This window comes from Acinonyx jubatus, chromosome C1 (assembly GCF_027475565.1).
Source record: "Acinonyx jubatus isolate Ajub_Pintada_27869175 chromosome C1, VMU_Ajub_asm_v1.0, whole genome shotgun sequence".
In the NCBI taxonomy this organism is placed as follows: Eukaryota; Metazoa; Chordata; class Mammalia; order Carnivora; family Felidae; genus Acinonyx; species Acinonyx jubatus.
In genome coordinates, this window is record NC_069381.1 from 60,388,485 (window position 1) to 60,415,108 (window position 26,624).

The window sequence follows — 26,624 nt, forward strand, 5'->3', positions numbered from 1 at the left end:
AGAGACTTTAGCACAGTCTTTCAACTTGTTTTCAATACTTTCTATTTCTGAATGTTTCCTTTTAGAATAAAATCAACAAAGGAGATTTTATAAGCAAAAAAAAAAAAAAAAAAACCAAAAACAACAAAAAAAAAACAACCAGGTATTTTTGTTTAATGTAATATACCAAATAATATATTTAGGTTTAGGAGCTATATCTCAAATGAATTAAAAAGGATCATTCTAAGGCTTTTTCTGAAAATCCTGAGCGTTTCTGTTAGCTTTGCATATGGCACCTTCTTCAAAGCCTGCAATTCTTTAAAATCTCTACCTTTAGAGTTGAATAATAAAAGCAGGATGATTTATACTTCATTTAAAATTAATCTCTGGCCACTGATATTAAAAATAGTGTGGTCATGACCTCTTCTCCAGTTTGGGGGAGAGGTTTCCTCAAGGCTTCTGATGGGTGTGTCTCTGCTGAGGAGAGGCTGTGGCTCTCCTGAGTGATGAAACCCACTGGAGTCTCCAGGGTCTGCACCTGATGACTGGATATCAGACATAAACTAAGCGACACAAATCAACTGGCACTGTCTGAAATTAAAAAAAAAAAAAAAAAAAAAAGGCCAAGGTCAAGGTTGTTACCTTTTCAATGTTTCTAACTCATTCTTATGAGCTCTCTTTGATGCTGCACTTCCATGGCCCTGTGCATGCCAGTCTTGTCTGATGGACCCATTAGTTTAATTATCGACTGTCTGGCTTAGAATGTGCAGACCTTACTATTATCAAATACATTTCACAAAGTTTGGCTCGCAAGCCATCTGCGTCGGCATCACCCGAGATCCTTGTTAAAAATACAGATGACTACAGACCTACAGGCTGAAGATGGAGCTCAGAAATCTTTAATTTCATCCAATACTTCTAGTGATATTTTCCAAGCTGAAGTTGGAGAACCAGGGACTTATAACATGAGAAATACTTATTATTCTTGAACTTGGTATCATGTATTTATCACAAAACAGGGGCCAATACTTTAATTTTTTAATACTCATTTATTTAGGGGCCAATACTTTAATGAACTCTTGGCTTATGGATGAGTTTCTCTATTTTCCTTTTTAAGATGCAGGAATGACATAACTATGAAAAGCTTGGTCTTTAAAACGAGGAAAACCTAAATTCAATCTGCCTCAGTCTCCTCACCTATAGTTCAGAAAACCTAGTGGTATCTAATGTGATTGGTTATTGTCTGTCTACTCTAGAATATAAACTCCATGAAAGAAGGGTCCTACGGCAAAGTCCTACGGCACTTTGTATTTTCAGCACTTTGGACTGCACATAGTATTGCACATATAATTGTTCAAAATATATCAATTCAGAATTTGTTACAGAAGCTAATTTGATGAAAATATATGAAAAATTGTAATGGGACCTGCAAAGTAAACTATGCCATTGTTGTTGTTGTTATTTTTATTACTATTATGACTTTAAAATATGAGAATATTCAAAATAAGAGAAAAGAGTAATAACAGACATGTGGACTATGGTTTTCTGAGGAAGAAAAATAAAGTAAGATTAAATTTTCGTCAATAAAGTATACATCAATTCAGCAAGGTAGAAAGGTGATTCTGATTCAGAGAAAAAAGCCCGTCGTGTTGAAGAAATCACGCAAACTTCACCTTTTCTTAAAGTTATGAGTGCTTAGAGAAAATACTTGAAATTGAGAAATCCTTCTTTTTAAGAATTGCTGAAGTTTAGATTTAGAATTCCACTGAATGAACATCAGAATGGTACCAATTAGCATTTTGTTAATAATTTAGTATATCCTTAAAGAGGATAAGTGTATTTATAAATTTCCAGATAAGTGAACTTGAACTATAAAAATAGCCATGTACTTGTACTGCTAGGGATTCTCAAAAAGAGCCTAATGGTAGTCCTAAAAAAATGAATGGCTCACCCAAAGTTACCATGAGGCGCACCTAAACTACTGCTACCTGTTACTGGTAATTCACTTATGAACCTCTGATACGTGTCTGTCCAAATAGCACCTAAATTACACAAGCTATTTCTGGCTTCCTTACCTGAAATAGTAACTTGTCTCTTACTCTTTTTTACAGCTTACCTTTCTTTATTTTTTTCTTCATGGCACTGATCACCATTCAGCCTACCATTCTTTCCTATTCATGTATTGTCTGTCTCTTCACCCAACATAATATAACCAGAAGACCTCCATCAGTGGGCCACTTAAACTACAGACTGTTGGTCCAAGGTTAGGCAAGGTTGGAAAAAAGGCAAAATTTGGGCCAAGACAGTAGTGGACATTGAACAGTCAGTACTGGTCTTGGGCAGTGATAGATTTGGTGATGCTGTATCTAACAGGATGCTAATAGATACAGAGAGCCACATGAAAAAAATCTATTTGAATATCAGAGGCTAAGTTAGCATTTCCTAAAGCATATTCTATGATATAATTTGGAAAAAAAAACCACAGATAAATTAGCAAAATAAAATCAGGAAGTATTTCTCCAAATCATACCCTTTCTTTGAGGTTTGCATTGGGTATTAAGATACCAAAAACTATGAGAAATATTGGAACAAAAACACTTCCTTACTTGAATATCCTGTTTCCCACACTTATTTCACCAAGGACTATTTCTTCTTCCCCACATCACATGCATTAAATATCTGAAATGAGTGATTAAGGAGAATTAAGAATACAATGTTAGCCATTTAAGAAAGGAATTAAACCTCCAGAAGAACTCCAGTGAAAATTCCTCTGATCCCCACAAACTCAAGTTAGGGAGATATGAACTCATCCTGAGATACTCATTTTTCTCATAGAATTCAATAGATACTTTATCTTGCTGGGTCTGACTCTGGGTTCTGGATAGGGATATATAATATCCAATAACACCCTTATATGTATGATTTCTTTATCCCCATGTGATTCAATGAAAGACTAAGGTCACAACATTCAAACTGAACCTAAACGTACAGTGGGGTCCCTGAAGTAATGATGTTTATTTCATTGATATGTAAAACAGATCATTTTGATTCATGTTTAATCTAAAACCTGAGTGAAACCTGGGAAATCAAATAACATTTTTTTTTCCAGTATCTGTCCAAAGGGCATTTTGGAAAATATCAAATTTAAATGACCTTTCTTTTGCTAGGTCCTGCAACTGAGAAAAGGGAATTTTAGTATGCTAGGAGAGACCTGAGCCTGGGCCAGTAAATCTCTGCTGTGTCCCTTCCCAGATCCTTACCATCAACCTTGATGGGTCTTTGAAGTCAGAGTAGAGATGGAAATGGTGCCGTGTTGGAAGCAGCAGCAACATGAGCTCCAGATGTGCTGACAGGTGGCCTCCAGGAAGGCTTCACTATAAGGGCAATTAATATGGATGTGACCTTCATCCTGAAATGAGCCAAAGAGACTTTTTGATATTTTCCACGTGTCAGGTCTGAGACTATTTCACAGCAGTCAGGATCAGATAGAACAAACCTATTAAGGCTCCCCGGATTCAAATTTGCAGTGTGTTTAGAGGAAAGAACATTTATCACGGAGGGTCCAAACTATTTTAAGTTTTTTGCCCTCCATAAATGATAAAACTGTATATTAAGAGCCTCTATTCCCACCCTAATTCACACCACACACATACATGCACACACACACACACACACACACACACACCTCTACAAATCTACGAATACGCATGCAGGTACACACAGATGTACATTTTATACTATCATAACAAATATAATACATAAATGGAATATAAATTCCATTTGGAATTATATAGCACAATCTGCATCATTCTTTACCTTTTAGAGTTCACATAGAATATATTTATCCACTTCTAATGTGAAATATCCTACTCCTATTGCAAATTTTAACTTACTCCTCTAAAATTCTTCCCTTACTTCAGAATGAGTTAAGTGGTATTCTGTCTGGGTTTCCATAGCATCCTAAAACATCTATGTCTCTTGGAACCCTTGTTGTATTACATCGAAATATGAATAAGTATCTTATGAACTGAAGATTTCTCAAAGGGCAAAACCTGGTATTGTATTTCCAGAACCAAACAGTGTCTGACACACACTATATCACCAATACTGCTTGTAGAATTTATCCATATCTAAGCCTCTGTACACAGTTAAATAGTGACTTATCCAGAGAATTTGGTCTAATGACTAAGACAGGCATATGAAAATATAATGGGTCAATGCACTAACTATAATTCTGTGTGTATGAGAGACCTTTCTGAAACCCATATTTGACTGATATTTTTGGCAATCACCTGATTAAGTATGCTTAAAAACAATAAACATAGTTTATAATTGTGGTGCTAAATTCTTTTCAGAGTTTTATTTCATGGTAGACAGTCCATAATTTTTTTAATCTAATAATTTAATTTTAGTTTGAATTAGGTATTCTTTGGTCGAACATTGAGGACAATAGGAAAAAAAATGATTCCTCCCATTGTTTTGAACATAATATCTCAATCAAGGATGCTTGCTATCACTAAATAAATATGATATTTACAAATGGTTTATATTTGGCTTGCAACCATCTTTAGCATTATATGTTCCTCTTGAAACACCTACTCTCTCTGGCTCTTTCAATGGGAATAATCACAAGCAAAGAAGGGCATTCCTTTTGAGAAGTGAGATCATGGGATCATGGCAGCTGTCACATAGATTATGAATTTCTAACAAAGTACTTTTATTTCCCATTATTGTCACACTTTAAACACCTATTTGTCTCTAGCCCCCACAGGGATTGGTTGAACTGTCACAAGGTTAAAAATGTGTACATACAGAGCTGAGGCTATTTTTAACGACATATGCTATTTTAGGCTTGTCTGATATTTTCTGAAAGCATACTGTCTAATACTCCCTCTGGAGTTTCTCACCATCATCTGAACTACTTATTCTCAGAGAAACTTATAATGGGTAAACTTTACCAACTTCATATCTACTTCATCTTCCAAATCATTAATAAATACAGCACAGAAACCATCTAATCGACTGTTGTTAAAGAGTCTGAGGCTGATTCTATTTTCCAAAGTTATTTCAATTGCCCTTCCTGCCAGTGTTCACTATTTCTCTAAGTGCAGTCTCATTTTAAGTCCCATTGTTCATCACTAGTTATAAGAAAATGACGCCTCCACTTGCCCAAGGATAGAGCACTCCATTGAGGGAACAATATCACCCTTTCATGATCACCGTGAAAACCGCTTTCATCAACTACACAATGTCACACATCACAAAACTAACTAAATGCTTCCATTCTCCTTTCTAGGCACCAAACAAGCTATTCAAAGCAGCAATTTATTTATGACAGCAGGAAATTGGTTCCCCCTACTATCTTTCCAATGTGTTGCTGAAGTGGGTATTCTTCAAAAATTAGGTTCATCCCTTATTATTCTCAATGTGAAATGATTTACACTCTATTGTTCTTTATAACTTTGCCTTTCAACCACAGTGAGAATTAACCACATTTTATGAGTTTCTCCTCTCCTTTTTGAGAGAAACACAGACACACACACACACACACACGCACACACACACTCACACACACACTAGCAAAGGGCAAGCTTCAACATAGGTATATCTTAGATAACCCGGAACAATGCCACTTTTCCTAAGATGGCAACTACAAGGTTAAAAATTAAACCACTGGATGATTTCTTTAAAGACACTTTGATCATTTCCTTTGTTTATTAGAACAATGTGTTTACAAAGAATAAGGCATAAAGTCAAAAGATCTATGGGGCGCCTGGGTGGCTCAGTCGGTTAAGCGTCCGACTTCAGCCAGGTCACGATCTCGCGGTCCGTGAGTTCGAACCCCGCGTCAGGCTCTGGGCTGATGGCTCAGAGCCTGGAGCCTGCTTCGAGTCTGTGTCTCCCTCTCTCTCTGCCCCTCCCCCGTTCATGCTCTGTCTCTCTCTGTCCCAAAAATAAATAAACATTGGAAAAAAAATTTAAAAAAAAAAGATCTAAGTTTGACTGCTCTTTTTCAAGAAGTATGTGACTTTTGGACAGTCCAGCTAATGCTTAAATTTCATTTCTCCTTCTGTAATATGGATGATGGTGACTGACCTGTTTACCTTATCAGGCCATTATAAGACTCAAATCAGCTAATATATGAAGGAACTTTATAAATGCAGAGCAGAATACAAAAGTGATGCAATATTATCAGTCTTCCCCCAAAATTAATAACATTGAAGAAAATTAAAAATTAAGGCAATATCATGATTTTTAAACAAGCATGTGAGAACATATTTTTAAAAAATTTCCCAAATGTTAAAAGATAATTTTAAAAACCAAGCCTAGCACACTTAAGCTGAAGTAGTGTTCAAGAGGTGTGATTATAGCAAAGCTGTACTTCTCTTTAATGGAAATAAACATCAAGTAATAAAAAATGAGACAGGCACAGGCAAGTAATTTTCCCACAAAATAGAATCAAACTATTCTTCCTAACAAGACAATGTAGAAGGGTGGTCCTCCACTAGAAGGGGTAAGAGAACCAAAGAATAAACTAGAAATTTGAATGGGAGTCCTTAAAAATGTAATCGAGAATTGATGTATCTTTATGTCTTTGGCTTCAAAGCAGCTAGAGAAATAGCAGACTCAGGTACAAGTAATATCAATAAACTTTGCTTAAAGAGAAACAGTCCAATGCCTTACCTGAGCGGTTTAGTAAATTGTTTCAAGGAGAATTGCTGGGAACTGGGTTACTAGGAGCTGACCATGGCTGAGAGGAAGAATTGACACATTTAAGAAAAACAAAGCAGGGGCACCTGGGTGGCTCAGTCAGTTAAGCATCTAATGTCAGCTCAGGTCATGATCTCACGGTTTGTGGGTTCTAGCCCCATGTCAGGCTCTGTGCTGACAGCCTACAGCCTGGAGCCTGCTTTGGATTCCGTGTCTCCGTCTCTCTCTGCCCTTCCCCCACTTGTTCTCTGTCTCCCCAAAATAAATAAGTGTTTAAAAATTTTTTTAAAAAAAGAAAAACAAAGCCCAGTGAAGGACATTTTGGATAGTCAGGCCATGGTGATTATTCTGTTAATCTCTTGTGCATTTCTTTCCCTTTCTCTAATTTGGTAAGACTATACGTAATAAAAAGAACTTAGAACTAGTTAATTCTCCACTAGTAAACCAGGTTGGCAGCTTTGCACAGAACCTTGAAGTGGGACCTGTTACTTGATCTGTAAAATGGGAGAGTCAAAATGGGGATTGGGAGTCTTCCAAATTTTAACTATATTTTCTAAAAATCCTTTTTCCCTGAAGTGTTCTTCATGTATGTGCTGCTAAAGCTATTTTTTTATTGCTTTGCTTGTTTTCAGGATAGGAATTGAGACTTATATTGGTAACCAGTGACTAATATTGGTTACGCTCCACTCTGTGTCCTACATGGCTCCACATTGCTACTTCTCCCACCCCACTCCCATCTGCTTTCAAGCATCCATTTCTGTCTTTTTTTAAATTTTTTTTAACATTTATTTATTTTTGAAACAGAGAGAGACAGAGCATGAACGGGGGAGGGTCAGAGAGAGAGGGAGACACAGAATCCAAAACAGACTCCAGGCTCTGAGTGGTCAGCACAGAGCCCAATGCGGGGCTTGAACTCACGGACCGCGAGATCATGACCCGAGCTGAAGTCGGACGCTTAACCGACTGAGCCACCCAGGTGCCCCCCATTTCTGTCTTAAGAGGCTTCTTTGATGTTTTAAAGTTCTGAAAGTTTCACCAGTCTAGAAATCTTGGCAGACAGGAGTGACTTTAGATTTTGGAAAGCTAAGATAGCTCTGTCCAATAATTGTCTCCATGAAAATCAGTGTAGAGATAGTGGAATGCTCATGCACAACAGCCAGAACTGAGTGGAAGGAAGGAGGACATCTTCCAATGACCTCCTAAGCAGACAACATCTTGACTCCCAGACCAGGTATTTCAGAAATTCTTGGTTCAGAATGAAAACACATTGGCACCAATGTCCCAGAGAAATGAGTCTAACCATGATACTAGTCGTTAACTTTAGCTCTAAGAGAAGATATGATAGCTGTAAGGAACAGATTCTCAACCTTCCACCATGTTATCTGTCTATCAGTTAATTAAGTAGGTAAATTTATGAGAGTATTATGAAAGGTAAATTTATGAGAGTCCCTTTAGTGTATTCTAGGTCTACACTGTATGCAAATAAACTAACCAGTTCATATATTTATATTTATTATTCTTATATACAGTATATTTGTTCATCATTGATACAGTTCAGCAAAGCCTATACTGTTGTTTTTGGTCTGTTTGTTGTTGACAGTGATTGTAGTTTGAGGTACTCAGTTTAATGATGAATTAGCATTCTTCAGTTGGGTTCCATGGTTTATTCCCAACCATGTTCAACACTCTCGACTTTAATAAAAAAAGAAAAAGAGGAAAACAAACAAACAAAAACTTGGCACTCAGCAAAGTGGTAAAAGCTTGAATGACAAATATGTTACACCTCTCACACAAAAGTCACTTTTGAGTTTAGAATCTGAAATGCTCTCCTGAGATAACCTCATCCTAAGAAGACAGGGAGAAGGAACAGGCAAACATACTGGCATGAAATATGGCCAAAATGAAAAGTAAAGAAGACACAGGTGCTCACCATTGTGTGCCTAATATGCATTGAGTGCTTCAAATACAATAGGTGTTTCCTTCATTCTTCAAACCCTGAAGGCAAAGAAAAGGGGCAAACGTGGCTTAATAACCTTTCCAAAGTCATGCAACTAAAAAGAAATAAAGTCAAAGATTTGATACAAGATTGATCTGAGCACAGGTTTCATGTCCAGGATTTTTTCAGGTACATGAAGGATAAAAGAAGCAGTGATAGCCCACATTACAGAGCATGTACCACTTTCCAGGCACTGATCTAAGAACTTTGCATATGTTACCTCATTTATTCTTCTACAACAAATTTTTTTTAAATTGATATATTAAAATCCCTTATTTAAATAAAGAATGAACATAGAGTTTAATTAACTTGCTCAGTGTTGTCCACCTTGTCAGGGGCAAAAACCCAGGTGTGAACACTGTAAATTTGACCTTAAAGCCAATGTTTAGTCACTATTCTTAGTATACAACAGCTGAACTCTAAAACATTGTCCAATCTTTTATGGACCAGAACTCCATACTCCTAGTACTCAGTGCATTCATTCAAAGGCTATTTATTAAGTGCTGACTCTATGATACACTCTATTAGAAACTGGGGATCCAAAGAAAAGTAAACCAATGACTCCTGCCTCTGCTACCTTGCAACAGTAACAGCAGCAAAAACCAAACCCGGTCACAGAAGGCCGTCTATACTTATATGATCACCAATGATAAAAACCACAAATCCTAGCCTGGGTAGAAATAGGAAAGAAATAGAATATTAAAACCAAGATGAAAATGATGGGAGGATCTGTTTCAGATATGTGTTGGGTCATGTTATATGTCTAATTAATTAAAGTAAACCCTCAACAAACATCCTGTACCAGGCCTCTTTTAGATGCTCAGGGAGCTGCTAGTAAAGGAAAAAGAAAAAATTCCCTATCTTAATGGAGCTCACATTTGCTACAGCCCGTTTTCTTTACTGTATTACCTTTATCACATCACCTTTATCAGTAGAAGCACTATTAGTCTAATTAAAATATAAATGGAAGACATTTGCTATTGATTTTGTATATTTCAAGATATATATGGAAAGATAGGAGAATATCTGATTTTATAAATATTACTCAGATCCATTGATTAAAAAATATTTAACATTAAATAACGCTGATCATTATATCTCCTGGTTAGTTTGAATATCATTTTCCTCGAGTAGATAGTGAAATAATGCCTACTTCTACTTTTAAGCCCCTTTGTTGAGCTGTTGATTTCAATCCTGGCAGTGTTTATGCATATGGAACTACATGTCAATCAAGCTCTCTTTCTCACTACCTGGGACTCCACCTCCCCCACCCCATGCCACAACTCTTTTTCATCAGCTAATATGAAGTATAAAATGGGATACTGCACCTCTACCTTAAGTCCACACTATCTTATACTTTATCCTAAAATATTCTTTTTGTCTTGGCATCTTTGTTATATATATACACATGTATATACGTGTGTGTATATATATACGTGTATATATATACGTATATATATATATATACATACACATGTATATATATACACGTGTATGTATATATATATTACCAAATGTATTGTGCCTTTGACTTTATGGCAAATAGACAAATTAAACATGAAGAAATAAAGGCACTGCCCAATCTGGCTTAAGTGCAGAAGTCCATTTAATTCTACTGCTCTTCCCAAGTAGTTCCCAGGGTCCACACTGAATGGATATAATTTTGCAGCTACTAATTTTCTTAGGGATTCTAAAGAAGTCACGAGAAAATATGTATGTGGCCAAAAAAGAGCTTTTTAATGCATTTGCATTTTATGCAAATCTATACCTACTATAGCTTGCCATTTAGGAAATTACCTTAAACCATTTTCCATTCACCTGCCATTAACCTAGCTTGACGGATGTCCACTAACTTCCCTACAGTTAAGGCACTATAAAATCTCCATTTATCCCACCAGCTAGATTTTATTTTGCTCAAAAGACTCCTGCCATCCCCAATGGTTGTTAGCCACCATGCAGAGCCTTCCCACTTTTGTTTTAGTGAAAACCTTTCAAACCAGTACTCAGAAGCATTTACCTCAAAACCCCCTTCACCATGTCTTGCTGAAAACAAAGCTCAAAGATATTTTCTTTTTACTTTAAAAAAAATTAATACAATTTTACCTAAAGGGCTGTTCAGTTTGGGAAAAGATTGATACAAATCATTTCTGATGTGCAGGCATCCCTGAGTAATGCATATGCTGTTACCTGTTGGCATTTTTCTCTACCTGCTTGAGTGTACCTGTCAACTTTGAAAGAGGCAATAGCTGATTTTCAATGCAAGCTCATCTGCAAGCAGAGGCTTAGAAAGAAACTCTCAAACAGAGCTTTTACATCATGCCTTGTTCCTACGGAAACCATTTTTGTTTTGTTTGAGCAAGAACTGACCCGTTTCTATCATATGAAAGAGTGTATGTGCATGTGTGTTGTATTTTGCATTTTGATCCTCAGACTGTAATTATAAAGCCTGATCCACTCATGTTGAAAGGACATGATCTTGTATGTTTTCTCTGTTTATTCTTTATACAGGGAGAGGGTTTCAATTTGAACTGAAGAAATCAGACACACCTTTGATATTAGAAGCATTTTAATTGTTTATTAATACAAATCACCATGAATTTATTGAGGTCAGACAAATAACTACAATAATGTCACTGTGTTAATTTATTGATAAAGTTATCTTAATGAGAAGGTAGTTATTCTAGGCTTCATAGAAAGAAGAAGCGTACTTTTTATAAATTGTTCACAAGATGTATTTCTCTGTGTTTAGGAAAAGATGTTGACATTCATACGGAAAAGATGTTGACATTCATACGACTTCAAGTCCATTTAGTCAAAGTTATTATTTATCTTCTATATATTGTGTAATGCAAGGATCACTGTGCAAATCAGACTGTTTTGATCCTAAAACTTCATTTTTCTTTCTACCCTCGGGGGAAAAAAAAACCCTGTTCAATTTTCAATGACTTTCAATAGCAATGCTAGTTATTCCAGATTGTTCATATCCCTGAATAAGGGAATCGGCCTCAAATGGGAAAGCTCTTTTTCTATCTGTAATAGAATATGTTTTTAAAAATTGGTGGCTCCAATGTCAACGTATCATGGGAAATAATATATATAATCAGTAATTTCTTTGTTTCTGAGATGTATTCCAAAATGCAGAGTATATCTCAGGGGCAAATCTGGATTTATTTTTCTCCTTGATTACAAAACCCATGGAATTAGGAATCAGAAAATCATAAAGTAACTGTGTATTATAGTCACGACATTCCTTCTTTACTGTCCCACTTCCTACAGATATGCATGAAATAATTACCTCCTTTTTCCTTATAAATAACACCTTACAGCCTGAGAAGCACAGTTCATACTATTCATGATCAGGACTGTATCTCCTGCAGTTGATGCTGTGGGTACATGAGGAGAGGGAGGTTTGTTCATCATTCACCTTTGATGCCTTTATAGTATGGCCATCACTCACCAGAGCATTGCATAAATAATGAAAGCATTGTGTTCTCTGAAGGGACAAGAGAACATAACACAACATGAGTAAAGTTCCCACTATGGATTTGGTTTTTCCAAGACTCTTCTGTCTCTGTTGTTATTTTTTAATCATCACTCCCACCAGGCATTGTTTGCCTATTGCAACAGTAACTAAATGAGTTGAGAATTCTGTCAGGTTTATATCCACAGCGGTTACTGCAGACATTACTTACTCATTAAAAAAAGAAATTCAGAAGAAACAAAGAACTTTTATTCTCCTTTTCAGATATCACTATTTAACAATATTCCTGGTTCCAAAGGTATAGATGCAAACTACGGCTCCACAGTAGGCCAACTTGTTGTTTTTGTTTAAAATAACATTGATAAATGCTTAAGAAAATGTTGCCTTATATGGGGCACCTGGGAGGTTCAGTCAGTTAAGTGTCCTACTTGGGCTCAGGTTATAATCTTGTGGTTCATGGGTTCAAGCCCCGAATCGGGCTCTGTGCTGACAGCTCAGAGCCCAGAGCCTGCTTCAGATTCTGTGTCTCCCTCTCTTTCTGTCCCTTCCCCGCTCCCACTCTGTCTCTCTTTCTCTCTATTTCTCTCAAAAATAAATAAACATTAAAAAAATTATAAATAAAAAAAAATGTTGCCTGATAAAGTTCATTCTTTGCTTCATTACAGCTATGTGCATTATATGCCCTAAAGAGTTTGTTGTTGTTGTTTGCTTGCTTTTCCTAAATAGTTTAAATGCCCAGACATTAGCACATCTTTTGATAGATAGTAAGACCTCGGTAAATATAAACTATTACATGTGAAACAATGACACTTTTGAAAACAAATCCTACCCTGAAAGGACATTACTGATGTGCCATCATCAAAGAAAATTGCTTAGAATTCTAAATAAGGAGATACAAAATTGATTTTAAAAAAAAGACTTCATCTTTGAAATTTAAATGTATTGGATTCTTAAGGTGAAAATGGTCATAAATGATTAAATGTCCAACTTTGGACATGTTTGTGAAAGCTTAGCCTTTTTGCTCTCAGAGTATTTTTAAATCTTTGTTTCCAGAGTCCTGGGTTTCCGTAGTGTTGCCAGGGTGCCTGCTTCCAGGAACCAGGGAACAGGGGTTGGAAAGGTGATGCTTTATCTGTAGGGAGCTAAAGTACAGAAAGGAGAAAAGAAAATGTGGAGAAGAATCTTGAAGTGGAATATGGGGCAGGATTTTTCCAAAGCATATTGTATTATTAGAAGATAATATATCATAATAACACAAAATGAAAGGCAGTTGGTAGGATAAGGTTGAAACAACACTGACTTCAAGACAAAGAGACTGGGTTTGATTACTGTGATTATCATTTAAAAATGTTGCAGTCCTAGGAAAGTTATTAAACCTGTGAGATTGCTTATTCATGAGCAAAATAGTGAATTCCAGTAAGAATCAATGTAATGAGTATATGAACTAACATATGTGAAACTTTCCATACAATGTGTGGACCTTGTAAATCCTGCACTTTCTAAGACAGGCTTGTGAGTATGCTCAGCTGAGGTGAATATAGCAAGATAACAATGTAGGTGCAATTTATGAATGTATAGAGAAAATGAAGACTAGATTTAAGTTATAAGAAAATATCTAAGATAAGATTAATAATAGTCTAGTCCAACAATACAATAGTTCGACATAGGATTTTTCTACTTTATGGTGGTGAGAAAGTGATACCCATTCAGTAGAAACCATACTTTGAATTTTGAATTTTGATCTTTTCCCAGGCCAGTGATATGAGGTATAACACTCCTGTGATCTGAACTGTGTCAGTGAGCTGTGGCCCCTGGTCAGCCACGTGATCACAAGGGTAAAGAAGTGACCATCTTCTGTAAACTTACGTAAACTTACAATCACTCTGTACCCAGACAACCATTCTGTTTGCCACTCTCAGTACAGTATTCAACAAATTACATGAGATAGTCAACACTTTATTATCAAATAGGCTTTGTGTTAGATGATTGTGGGCTTAATGTGAGGGTTCTAAACATGTTTAAGGTCACCTAGTCTAAGCTCTGATGTTAAATAGGTTAAGTAAGTATATTGATTGCATTTCAACTTACAATATTTTCAGCTTATGATGGGTTCATCAGGACATAGCTCCATTGTAAGTCATCAGACTAAAATGTTTAAATGTTCATTTGGAAATTTCCAAATGTTCTTTTGGAAGACAGGGGGTAGCAGCATGCTTACTTGCTGCTGTCCTGGGGCATGTGAACGTTTTAACATCTCATGATTTGGGTCAGTAGAAGGTATGTGTAATCCCTCAGATACTGTGATGTTTCTGTAGCATTGAACATTATTAACAATTTCCATAAATTATCTTTTCACGTTTAAAAAAATGTTTATTTATTTATTTTGAGATAAAGAGAGAGAGAGAGACCACAAGCAGGGGAGGAGGGATAGAGAGAGAGGAGAGAGAGAATCCTAAGCAGGCTCCTTGCTCAGCGTGGAGCTTGGCAGGGGGCTCCATCCCACAATTCTGAGATCATGACCTGAGCTGAAATCAAAAGTCCGACACTTAGCCAACTGAGCCACCCAGGCATCCCTATTTCTCACCTTTTAATTCCTTCTCCAATGTTCCCTGCAAAAATTGAAACCCTTTATCATCCCAAATGCTTATTTTCTCTCCTTTCACTTAGTGTCAGGAACATTAATTGAGAAAAAACTAAAAGCCAATGAGCAGATTAATATCACTACAGGACTGTAGTTCCCAACTTCCTTTGGGACCTTGGTTATGACCATGAATTCTGTAACATGCCTGTTTTGCTTCCTTCTGCAATTCCAGAATTTCCCCAGTCTGATTAAGACATCTACATCTGACATTCACTTTTAGCAGATGCCCTTAACATTTACTTGAGAGTAAAAAGGAGACTTTTCTGTCACCTGGGATGACAAGAATCTCATGAACTTTTTCTTTCGCCACCCACAAGTATATATCCACATCAAAAAAATCTTATTTTATTTTTCTTATTTTATTAGGAAAGTGTTTTCTTTTGTGTTCTGTGCTCTGAATATACCTCTTCAGAGACCTGTCTCCCTATTTCCTTATATTCTTCCTGTCTCTTAATTCTTGAGGATATGAACACTTTTAAAAATAACAGCAATAAAAAACAAGTAACCATTACCAAATTTATTGTGATGTGAGATGAGAAAGTCATTGTTACCCATTTTATCACCGTTCATTTACTCTTCATTTCACTGTTATCTGGATGCTTTTCCTCACCCACCACTGAAACTGCTGTGGCTGGGGTTAAAAGTTCCTTAGGGAAATGATACAGATAGCTGGAAAACCCAGGCCTATGTAAAAGAACCTTTGTTTCAGAAATAATAAACAGAAAAGCCTAATTTTTTCCTGTTTCTTCATTTGATTAAAAGAAAATTGACGCTAATGCTTCCAGGAAGATGGAGTAGATATACTTTTCCCTAGTTTTCCCTATTAAAAAACACAAACAAACAAAAAACTAAACTAATAACCTTGAACATAATGTATTACATAAACACAAAAGGTCTATAAAGATAGAGTGCAGATAGGCTATGGAGCTTGGTACCCAAGGAATGATATGGTGATGTTTGGAGTTTATTTTTGCCTTAGAGATCTTGGACCAGGAGCTGACTAAGCTAGCAACTTGGAAAGACGAACAGCAGCAGAAAAGAAAAGCCCCAACAAAAACTATTCTCTGTAGCCAAAGAACTCATTAAGAGGAAACTTAGCAAGTCAGAGGTGCTTTAGACATAATCACCCTAGTCTAGCCAATTACATAGAAAAACCTGTGCTTCCATCCAAGCATTATTAGCAAAGGACAAGAGAAGAGCCTGGACTTCCACTACTGCGAATTTCTAGTAAGGTGACCCAATATCCCTACTAGGCTGGGGTCAGAGAAGGCCAAGTAGAGAGCCAGAATTTTCTTACCAACCAGTAGCAAACTCCTCCCCACCGAGGGGTAATGGACACTTAAGGTATCACTATATTCCAGGTGCCTGGATGACTCGGTCGATTAAACGTCTATCTTCGGCTCAGGTCTGTGATCTCCTGGTTGGTGGGTTTCAATCCTGTGTCCAGCTCTGTGCTGACAACTCAGAGCCTAGAACCTGCTTCAGATTCTGTGTCTCCCTCTCTCTCTGCCCCTCCCCTACTCACTCTCTCTCTCTTTTAAAAAATGAATAAACATTTAAAATTTTTCTAAAAGATATCACTGTATTCCAAGGAGAATGACTAAAGTAAAAAAAAAAAACAACACATATATGTATCCACACACACACACACACACACACACGCACACACACACATATGGCAACACCCAATGCTGGATGCTGGAGGATGCAGAGAAAATGAATCACTCATAAAATGCTAGTGAGAACATAAAACAGTGCTGCTATTCTGGAAAACAATTTGGCATAAAGAGCTAAACAAGTAACTACTGTATGACCCAAAAATTGCACTCCTAGGATTTATTCCAAAGAAATTATGACCTATGCTCAGACACAAAGCCATACACAAATATTTATGGCAGCTTTATTTGTAATAGCCCCAAAGGTTTCCCTCAAAGTGTGAAATTTTGGAGCAACCATTCCATGGAATACTACATAGCAATAAAAAGCAAAAAAAAAAAAAAAAAATACTGATCCAGGCAACCACCTGGGCAGATCTCCAAAGAAGCGCACTCTGTGAGAACTGGTTGAGGTAAAGAAAGCCAATCCCAAAAGATAAATTACTGTATAATTGCACTTAAGTAACTTTCTCAAAGTGGCAAAATTATAGAAATGAGAAGCATATAATGACTCCCAGGTGTTAATGCAGGGGTGGGGTGGGAAGGAAGTCGCTGTAACTGAAAAAAAGGCAGAATGAGAGCTCCATGTACTGAGGAGACATTCTGTGTATGAATTATGTGCATGTCAAAATCCTGGTTGTGATATATACTATAATTTTGGAAAATCTTTTCCTTGGGGGACAACTGGATAAAGGGTACGTGGAATCTCTCTGTACTATTCCAACTACAAACAAATTTCTATCTTGAAAGAAAAAGTTTAATTGAATAAAGTAAAAAGAGATAGATAAGAAAATATAATTGAACATTGAATGCAAATACAAGAATAACAAGTTGAATGGTTTGTTGCTTATGACAAATTTAAAGCTTAAATGAAATGGATACATTATTTGAAAGCTAAAATCTACTCAAACGGAAACAAGGAGAAATAGAAATTCTATCAGCCCTAACTCTGCTGAAGAAAATGAATTTATAATTTAAATATTGCTCTAAAGTAAACTCCTGTTCCAGATGACTTTATTGGTGAATTTTCTTTCAGATATAAAGAAGATATGAAATCAGTTTTGCATAAGAAATAGAAAGATAAGACTTCCCAACTCACTTTATGTCAATAAACTCTGATACCAAGCCACACATGAACATTATAAGAAAGAAAACAACATGTCAGAACAACATATTATGTACAAAGACACAAAAATTTTAACAAAATGTTAGCAAAAAAAAACCCAAAACAAGCAGTATATAAAAAGGATAGATTAACATGATTAAAGTGGGATTTACCTCATGAATGCAAGTTTAGTTTTGTTTTGCAAAATCAATTAAAGTGGCTAGATTATTAAATAAAGATAATATGACTATTGCAATAAATGCAGAAATCATTTAACAAAAATCTTTTTGTTCCCAAATTTTCAGGAAAGAAACTTTTAGCAAACTAAGAACAAATAAAAACATCATTCAATGTGGTAGAGTATAATTAAATTTATATATGTGTATATAAATACATGTGTATGTGTGCACACATACACACAGCCACGGCTGCTAACATAATTAATGGAGAACTCCAGAGCAGATTTTTTTCCCATTCTATAATAGGTGAGAGGTCCTATCCAGTATAAAGAGGCAGGAAGAAAAAAAGCATAAACTTTAAAGAGAGAAAGGCATGATTATGCATGCAGAAAATCTAAACAAAAAAAAAAAAATCTGCACACACATACACAAACTGCACTGATTACAATAACATTTTTAGCAAGATCAGTGGATAGAAGGTCAACATAAAAATTAATTGTGTTTTTTATACCAGCAAAAATTTGGAGAAAATAAAACAACTTTAAAATAAATATCATTTAGGATATATAAAAATATAAAATACCATTGCATAAATTTAACAAATGATGAGAGACACACCTACCCTGAAAACTGACATGAAATGCTAATTTTAGTTACAGCAGTCTTGCATAAATGGAGAGATACACTATACTGATGAGTTGGGAGGCTCCTAATTGTTAAAAATTAAATTCACCCCAACCTGATCCATAGAATTAATGTAGAATTAATGCCTTCCCAACTGAAGTCCTAGCAAGGTGGGTTTTGTTTTTTGTTTTTGTTTTTTGGAACTGACAACTGATTCTAAAATGCATATGGAAATTTTATGGATCTAGAATAGCCAAACAAATATCAAAAGAACAAAGTTGGAGAATATCTATTGCCAGATAGTCTAGCCATATAGCTACAGTATTTAAGACAGTGGGATAGTCACGAGGATATATAACTTGATCATAGATAACTAGAACAATGGGATAGAATAAGGAGTCTAGAAATAACCCATACTTTTACTTTTAATTGATTTTCAAAAGAGGTACTGAAGCAGTTCAGTGGAGGAAGGGAAGTATTTTTAACACGTGCTGCTGGAACAGCCACAAGAAACCTTCGGACCCTATTTCATATTTAGACAAAAAATACTTTGACAAGACTCACAGCCCTGGATGTAAAACAGGAGAATATCTTTTTACACAGATGTCATGATTTCTTAACACCCAAAATACTAACAATAAAAGGGAAAAAAATAGTAAATTTGACTTTCGCAAAATTTTAAAATAAGCTCTTATTTTTCGAAAGAACCACTAAGAAAATAAAAAGATATGTGACAGATGGGGAGAAAAATATTCACTAATATCCTATCCTTGTTTTCAGAATATATAAATATATACATAACTCAATAATAAATGTAATATTTAGACTTATACAGACACTTCACAATGCATGTAATGGGCTGAACTATACCCCCTCAAAATTTACATATTGAAGCCCTAACTCCAAAATGTGACTGTATTTGAGTATAGCATCTTTAAAAAGGTGATTTATGAAATCATTGAAATGGGCCCGAGTCCAATAACACAACAGGAAAAAATTGGACACACAGATAACAGGAATGCCCTTACATGGAGGAAAGACCATGAGAGGAAGCAGCAAAGTGTAAGCCAAGGAGAGAAGACTCAGAAAAACCAAACATACTAACACCTTCATCCTGGACTTCTAGCTCCCAGAACTGTAAGAAGATAAATTTCTATTGTTTTAGCCACCCAGTCTGTGGTGTTTTGTTATGGCAACTCTAGCAAACTACTGCAATGTAGCTATAAGAGTAACCAGTAGCACTGCAATAAATGTTTGATATTACCAGTCATCAGATAAATGCAATATTAAACCACAATGGGATACTACTTTATACCAACTAGAGTTACTGAAATTAAAAGCCTGACAATAGGGGCACCTGGGTGGCTCAGTTGGTTAAGTGTCCGACTCTTGGTTTCAGCTTAAATCATGATCTCACAGTTTTGTGGGTTTGAGCCCCACACTGGGCTCTGAGCTGGCAGTGTGGAGCCTGCTTGGGATTCTCTCTCTCTGTCCTTCCCCCAATTGTGTTGCCTCTGTCTGTCTCAAAATAAGTAAATAAACTTAAAAAAAAAAAAGAAAAGCCTGACAACACCAAGTATTGGTGAGGTTATAGAGAAATTAGTCCTTCCATGTATTGGTAGTAAGAGAATAAAATAAAATAGTGCAACCAAGGGAAAATTTTGTCAATTTCATACATCAAACATACATGTATCCTATGATCAAGAAGTTCCACTGATGTGGCTCGATCTAAAAGAAATTAAAATATATGTCCACAAAAACATTTATAGGAATATATGATCCAACTTTAATATAATAGACTAAAGCTGATAACAACAGAATTATATATTGATCTATAGAATGAACACACAGAAATTTATGAAGTGTTGTATATTTGGAGAGTATAATACTACTTAACAATAAAATAGAACTACTGATACATGAAACAACATGGATGAATCTCAACATTACATTCAGTAAGAAAAAGAATAACAAATATACATTGTACTTGTTAATGTATATGAAGTTCAAGAACAGACAAATCAAAACTGTAACTGTCTCCTAGAGGGAGGACAGAGATTATTTTTGGATGAAACCAAGGGAAATTTGGAAAGCGTGATTCTTTATCCTGATAGGAGCATAATTTCCATGTATGCATTTTTCAACACTGACAGAACTATATACTTAAAATTTGTGTATTTCACTCTATATATTTTAAAGTCTCAGTCATTTGGAAGATTATCCTAAAAATTGAAAAGAAGACTTCACCTAGGGATGAAATTTGGATGCCAGAGGGACAATGTGAAATTTTTCATTTTATAGCTTTTGAATCTTGTACCATGTGCATGAATATTACTCATTTAAAAATATAACAAAATGGTTTCAAAATTTTGTCAAAACAAACCACAAACTCCATTTTGATTAAGCTAGGAATTAAGTATGATCTCTATACATTGTAAGGCTGCCAATGGGGCAGTAGCTAAGTGAGAGGAACAGGTCAGGCACATCTTTGGAAGAAGTTTCACAAGTGGCGAAGACAGGCGATTTCAGAGAGTACCAATCATGATACACTTCATGAAGGCAAGGGATGCAATTGATATATTGATTGCCAAATCAATAAATACAAATGTATTTAACTCAAGTTTAAAAAAGTACATCGCACTATGCCACAAAAGAAAGCATAGCTTTGTAAAATGTAAATGGCATATCAAAATCAAAATGATTAAGAAGTTTTGAAAATAAACAGAAGGATACACAGAGAGTAAACAAAGTTAATTATTAATATTGGATATTGTGGAATTCAGTACAAAAGAGCATGAATTGGAAAAAGTAGAGAACCTAAAATACTAAAAGATACAACGCAAAATGAGGACATAGAAGTTAATAATGTATATGAATTTAAATAAGATAGCAACATTTGCAAATCTAAAAGCAGAAAATTAAAGGAGAAATAGATAAAACACAGTTGTAATGGAAGATTTTAATTCATAGCTAACTTCCCTAACTCTAGTACAGCGTACGTAGTCAAAATAATCAATTAGGCTATAGTACATCCGGATGTAATCCTAAGTAATAATAATTAATAACAAAGACCAAATTATAGGATTCAGAGTCCCCAAAGATGAGGATCACATTTGAAGAGCAGAAGTGTACCTTTAAATCTTTTCACGGCAACTTTAGGAATTGGCTGAACCAGCTGGCTTCACAAGACTTCCTGGATTCACTTTGGTTCAATGAATCAGGGGAGGTAAATTCAGAACCACACAAACAAACCATATTTGCAAGAGGCAGTCTGCTTGTCTGGCAGCAGAGCAGAAGGGACCTTGGAGTTAGAAGAGCCAACTAGGCTGGAATACTACTCTGGCTCCTTCCCATCCTGTCATCCCTTTCCAAACCCCACCATAAATTTCCTTCCAGTTAATTTCCTGCCATGAAAACCCAATTCATTCAATGATGATTAATAAAGAAGGATCAAACACAAATATAATACCTAAAATAAGAAACAGAAAGGCAAAAAGACTAGGGGTAAACACTGATCGTATTTGACTCAACTCAAGAGTAAAATCAACATATCAGAGTGATAGAATATAAAATATTATGTGCCCTAATAAGTAAAAATAATGTAGAAATTATATAACAAGTGAAAATGGAGAAGAGAAGAGAAAGTGGGAGATAGAATGAGATAACTGGTTACATTATCTGATAAAACTGAGCATCAAAATATCATTTTCAGCTGAAAAATCAAGTAAAGGAGTTCTACTATGTCCTGAAATAAAGAATGGCCCTTATTTTCAATTGTCTATGTAGTAGTTACTAAAATATTTCACTTAGTAGATACCAAAGAAAACCTTCCAAAAAAGAAATAGTGTGTGTACACACACACACACATACACACACACACACACAACATATTATCTGAACAAAATGGGATAAAACTAGAAATGAACTATTAAACCATAAAATAAAAAATTTCTACCAACTAGAAATTTAAAACTGTTTCGTAAGCATCTCTTCTTTAAAATAGTGAAATCTTGGGGTGCCCAGGTGGCTCAGTTGGTTAAGCATCCAACTTCGGCTCAGGTCATCATCTCACAGTTCATGAGTTTGAGACCCTGGTAGGGCTCTGTGCTGACAGCTCAGAGCCTAGAACCTGCTTCAGATTTTGTGTCTCCCTCTATCTCTGCTTCTCCCCCACTTGTGTTCTTTCTCTCTTGTCTCTCTCTCTCTCAAATAATTAAAAACATTAAAACCAAATAGTGAAACCAAACACAAGAGACAAAATTCTTAGAAAATAATGTAAATAGCTATAGTACATACGAACTCTATGGTATGAAAAACAAATCTGGATAGCCCTGCAGCCTGATTTCTCATGTCTGTTTGGGGGATAGCTTAACAGAGAGCTAGCACAGCCAAAATGAGTCCTCTGCAGAGAAGGACCATCATCTCCACTGATGTCATCATTCCTGACTGACAAGGCAGCTCTCAGGGTCCCTTGTATGCATCATCTTGCTTTTGGTTTGCCTTCGTTCCAATGATGTCCTTAAATGCAGCGATCTTTCGACGCATTTCTTTTTACTTAGAAGAGGGTGATGAGGATGGTGTTCCCTAGCCTCTCTTATACTTACCAATAAATATGAATCACAGTGTAGATATATGACTTGTTCTTGTTCATGTGGTGCTTCTGATTCCAGTCTTGTCTGCTAGCAGAGACAGATGCTTCTCTGCAGTTAAATTGGCCATGGAGCAGGCAGAACATTTATGGTGTGGAATAACAAGATTTCAGGGACGTTGTGTGCTCTGTTACTTCCCTACTGATGTTATCTTCCTGATAAGACCTCTGATATATCTGTAGGAGAGCTTGCACACCATGTAGATTTCATATTTATGGAATTAGAGAGTTTAACTGGACCACCTCAGGCCTTGGAAGCTTTTCCACCTAGGGACAACACGAGGCCACAAGTCAGCCTAATACATAGGTGCCTAGTAACTCAAGAAGGACAGCGTCACCAAACTGCCCATTATCCCAGTATCCTCTAGAGTGGCTACTGAGTCATCACTGGTTGAGATCAAAAGGGAACTAAGCAGCCATGGGAGTCCAATCGTACAGGATGCAGCAAGGTGTTGGAAATAACTATTTTGGGCTCCTGGAGACAATAAGAGAATAAGGCCCCCCAACAAGCAGATGAGCTAAGACATAAGGATAGGCCACAAAAGGAAAATTCCAGATGGAAGCTCTTGTAGTAGCCAGAAATAGGAAGCCATATTCTTTGAGGCGATACTAAAACACATGCATTATTTCTGAAGGCTGGGAAAGTGATGAAATTACAAAGACAAGGGACAAGCTGAGATGAAATGGCTACTCTCATAGCAATAACATAGACAGGCCAATTCCAAAACTCATACTAGACTTCAGAACATTAAGATGGAAAGAACAGGTACAGGGATTAGGTCTGGGACCTGCTCCTGCACTCTTCTCTCAGGTGAACAATCCAAACATTCTTGAACTTGTTGGATGCTGAAGTACACATGCCTAGTATTTGAGTTCCTTTTTTTTTTCCTTTCTGAAATATACTTGCTAGTTTTTTGCCACCCTGTTCTCTTGCCTGGATAAAGATGCTTTGGGCACTTGAGTGATATGTTAGTTTTCTATTGCTGCATAAGAATAATACATAAGAGCTTAACACAACGTACATTTTTTTAGCTCTAAGTTCTGAAAGCCAGAAGTCCAGGCACAGCCTAGCTAGGGTCTCCACTCAGTATCTTCCAAGACCAAAATCATGCTGTCTGTAAGTTATGTTCTTATCTGGAGCCCAGGGTCCTCTTTCAAGCTCATTCAGGCTGTTGACAGAATTTGGTTCTTTGCAGGTGTAGAGTTGGAGTCCCTGTTCTCTTATTTACTGTCCAGCATAGACTGCTTTCAGGTCTTATAGGGCCTTATAAATCCCTTTCCACATGGCCCAGCCTCTCTCCACCTTCCAAGTGAACAAAAAGAACCTCCCTCATTTAGGATTCTACTGATGCTTCAAATGTTTCATGATTCTGACTTTCTCGTTCACCATCAGATAGAAAAAAACTCTCTGCTCTTAAAAGCTCAAATGGTTAAGTCAGGCTCACCCAGATAATCTCCCTATTTTTTAAGGTCAACTAACTTAGCATCTTAATTATATTTTCAAAATCCCTCCAGAGAGTTACATAGATTAATATTTGACTGAATGACTGACAGAGGAACTGGAACCCCAGTGTTTGGAGGTCATCTTAGAATTCTGTCTACCACATACATAAACAAGTTGATTAGACACAGTTATATTTTGCAATCAAGCAGTGAAAGGAATGCATGGCCAAGAAGGGTGTGTACCTTGCCCAGATTTTACAATTGAAATAATAACTCAGACTAGGAAAAAAAAAGAATTGGTCTTCTCAGAGAACAAGTTCAGCTAGTTCAGGCAGTTGTGTTCCCCAATGTCATTTCATTTTTTAAAAACATTTATTTTTGAGAGAGAGCTAGGAAGAGAGAGACAGACGGGGTGGGGGGAGGGCGGTGAGGAGAGAGAACAAGTGGGGGAGGGGCAAAGAGAGAGAGGGAGACACAGAATCTGAAGCAGACTCCAGGCTCTGAGCTGTCAGCACAGAGTCCCATGCGGGACTTGAACTCACAAACTGTGAGATCATGACCTAAGCCGAAGTGGGATGCTTAACCTTCTGAGACACCCAGGTGCCCCCCTCAATGTCATTTCTAAATTGAATGTCCCTGAGTGGCTAATGGAAGCCAGTGATGCTTGGAGCCTTACCAGTGACCACAGAGGCTTAGATAAGAAAGCAGCCCTGTTCTTCTCTTTTATCTGACATTGTAACAGTGAATAAATGTGCTGCCACTACTTGCATTTAGTCCTGTAGCTTAGATCTTTTCTTATATATCTCTTGAAAGTAAAACAAAATCAATTTACCTTCATTACAAGGTATCAATACATTAGACAGACACTAGTACAAATGAGAACCTGCTGCTGGATGTACAATCCCCATGAAGATGACTTTGTAATAATGGCCACTGCTGGGAAAAATGCCTACATTGCACTGAATGCCATCTAAACACAACTGACTAAGGGTGAATGGACTTTGATGGAGGGTATAATCTAAGATTCCACCACCCAAGTGGTTACCATGGGAGCTGTCTGAACTATAACCCAAGAACATTAAAGGCAAACTGTAAACAACTACTCAGGAGGTCCAACACCTGATTAGTCACTTTGGGTATTGGAGACAGCACATTTTACTCCCAGGAATTTTGTAACAACCTCTATATCAAGTTAACAGACATATAGTCAAATTTAAGTGGAAGTCCTTATAGCAAGAAGCTTTAAGGGGAGCATAGACGATAACAAATGAAGTTCTCTGCTGGAATGCTTTACCTTACTTCACACTACTACATTCAGAGATAATTACAACTCTGTCCCAAATCATTTCTCACCCAGATTATTGCAATAACTTCCTAAATTGTCTCCTTACTTTGCCTTTGCTTGATCACTCTCTGTTCTCCATTCAGCAACCATTGTGATCTTTTTAAAATGTAAGTAAAAGATCATCTCACTTTCCTGCTCACTGTTCAAAATGCTCCCCGACTTCCCATCTCTCTCAGAGTAAAATGCAAGATTCCCACACATAGCTCTTACCACCTGGTACCTAATTAAGGGTCTGACCTTATTTCCTGCTATTCCTCCCTTGCTCATTCTGCTTCAGTCATGTAGGACTTCTTGTTTTAAAGAGAATATGCCTCCTAAGTTCCAAGTTCAGAGCTTCGTGCTGTTTCCCCCTCCTTGAGTTCTCTTATGCCTTATACCTCAAACCTTATTTCTTACTCCTTCACATTACTCGCTCAAATACATCCTTTACTGTGATGCATATTGACCTATTTGGAATACCAGCAATATTTCCCATTCAGAAATCTACCCTCAAAAAACAAAATAACTCAATTAAATTAAATTAGAAGAATCTCTCCTCATACCTTGCCTTATTTTCTTCTTAGCTTTTAAGAGTACTCATATATATGTTACTTTCCAGTGTTGGATCTATCTCCTCTTTTGGGATGCAAGTCTTCCAAAGGCATAGAGTTTTGCCATGCTAAATTACCACTCCCCAGAGCATTGGCTGACACAGTCAGTATTGATAACTACTTGCTGAATAAATTGAGTAAATAAACAAAAGGTAACATGTCAAATCACAGAGGAATCTAATGGTATTCTAATCCAAGAAATGATATTGTTATAGCATCATAGCCAT

At 36.4% G+C, this 26,624-nt stretch overlaps 1 long non-coding RNA gene across 1 annotated transcript in view; it reads right to left on the reverse strand.

The window, feature by feature from the left end:
- Positions 1–408: 408 nt before the first annotated feature.
- Positions 409–26,624, reverse strand: part of LOC128313892 (uncharacterized) — a 102,543-nt gene continuing 76,327 nt past the window's right edge. Inside the window, exon 4 of the long non-coding RNA XR_008294968.1 lies at positions 409–3,388. This is a non-coding gene — a long non-coding RNA (uncharacterized LOC128313892). The remainder of the gene's footprint in view (positions 3,389–26,624) is intronic.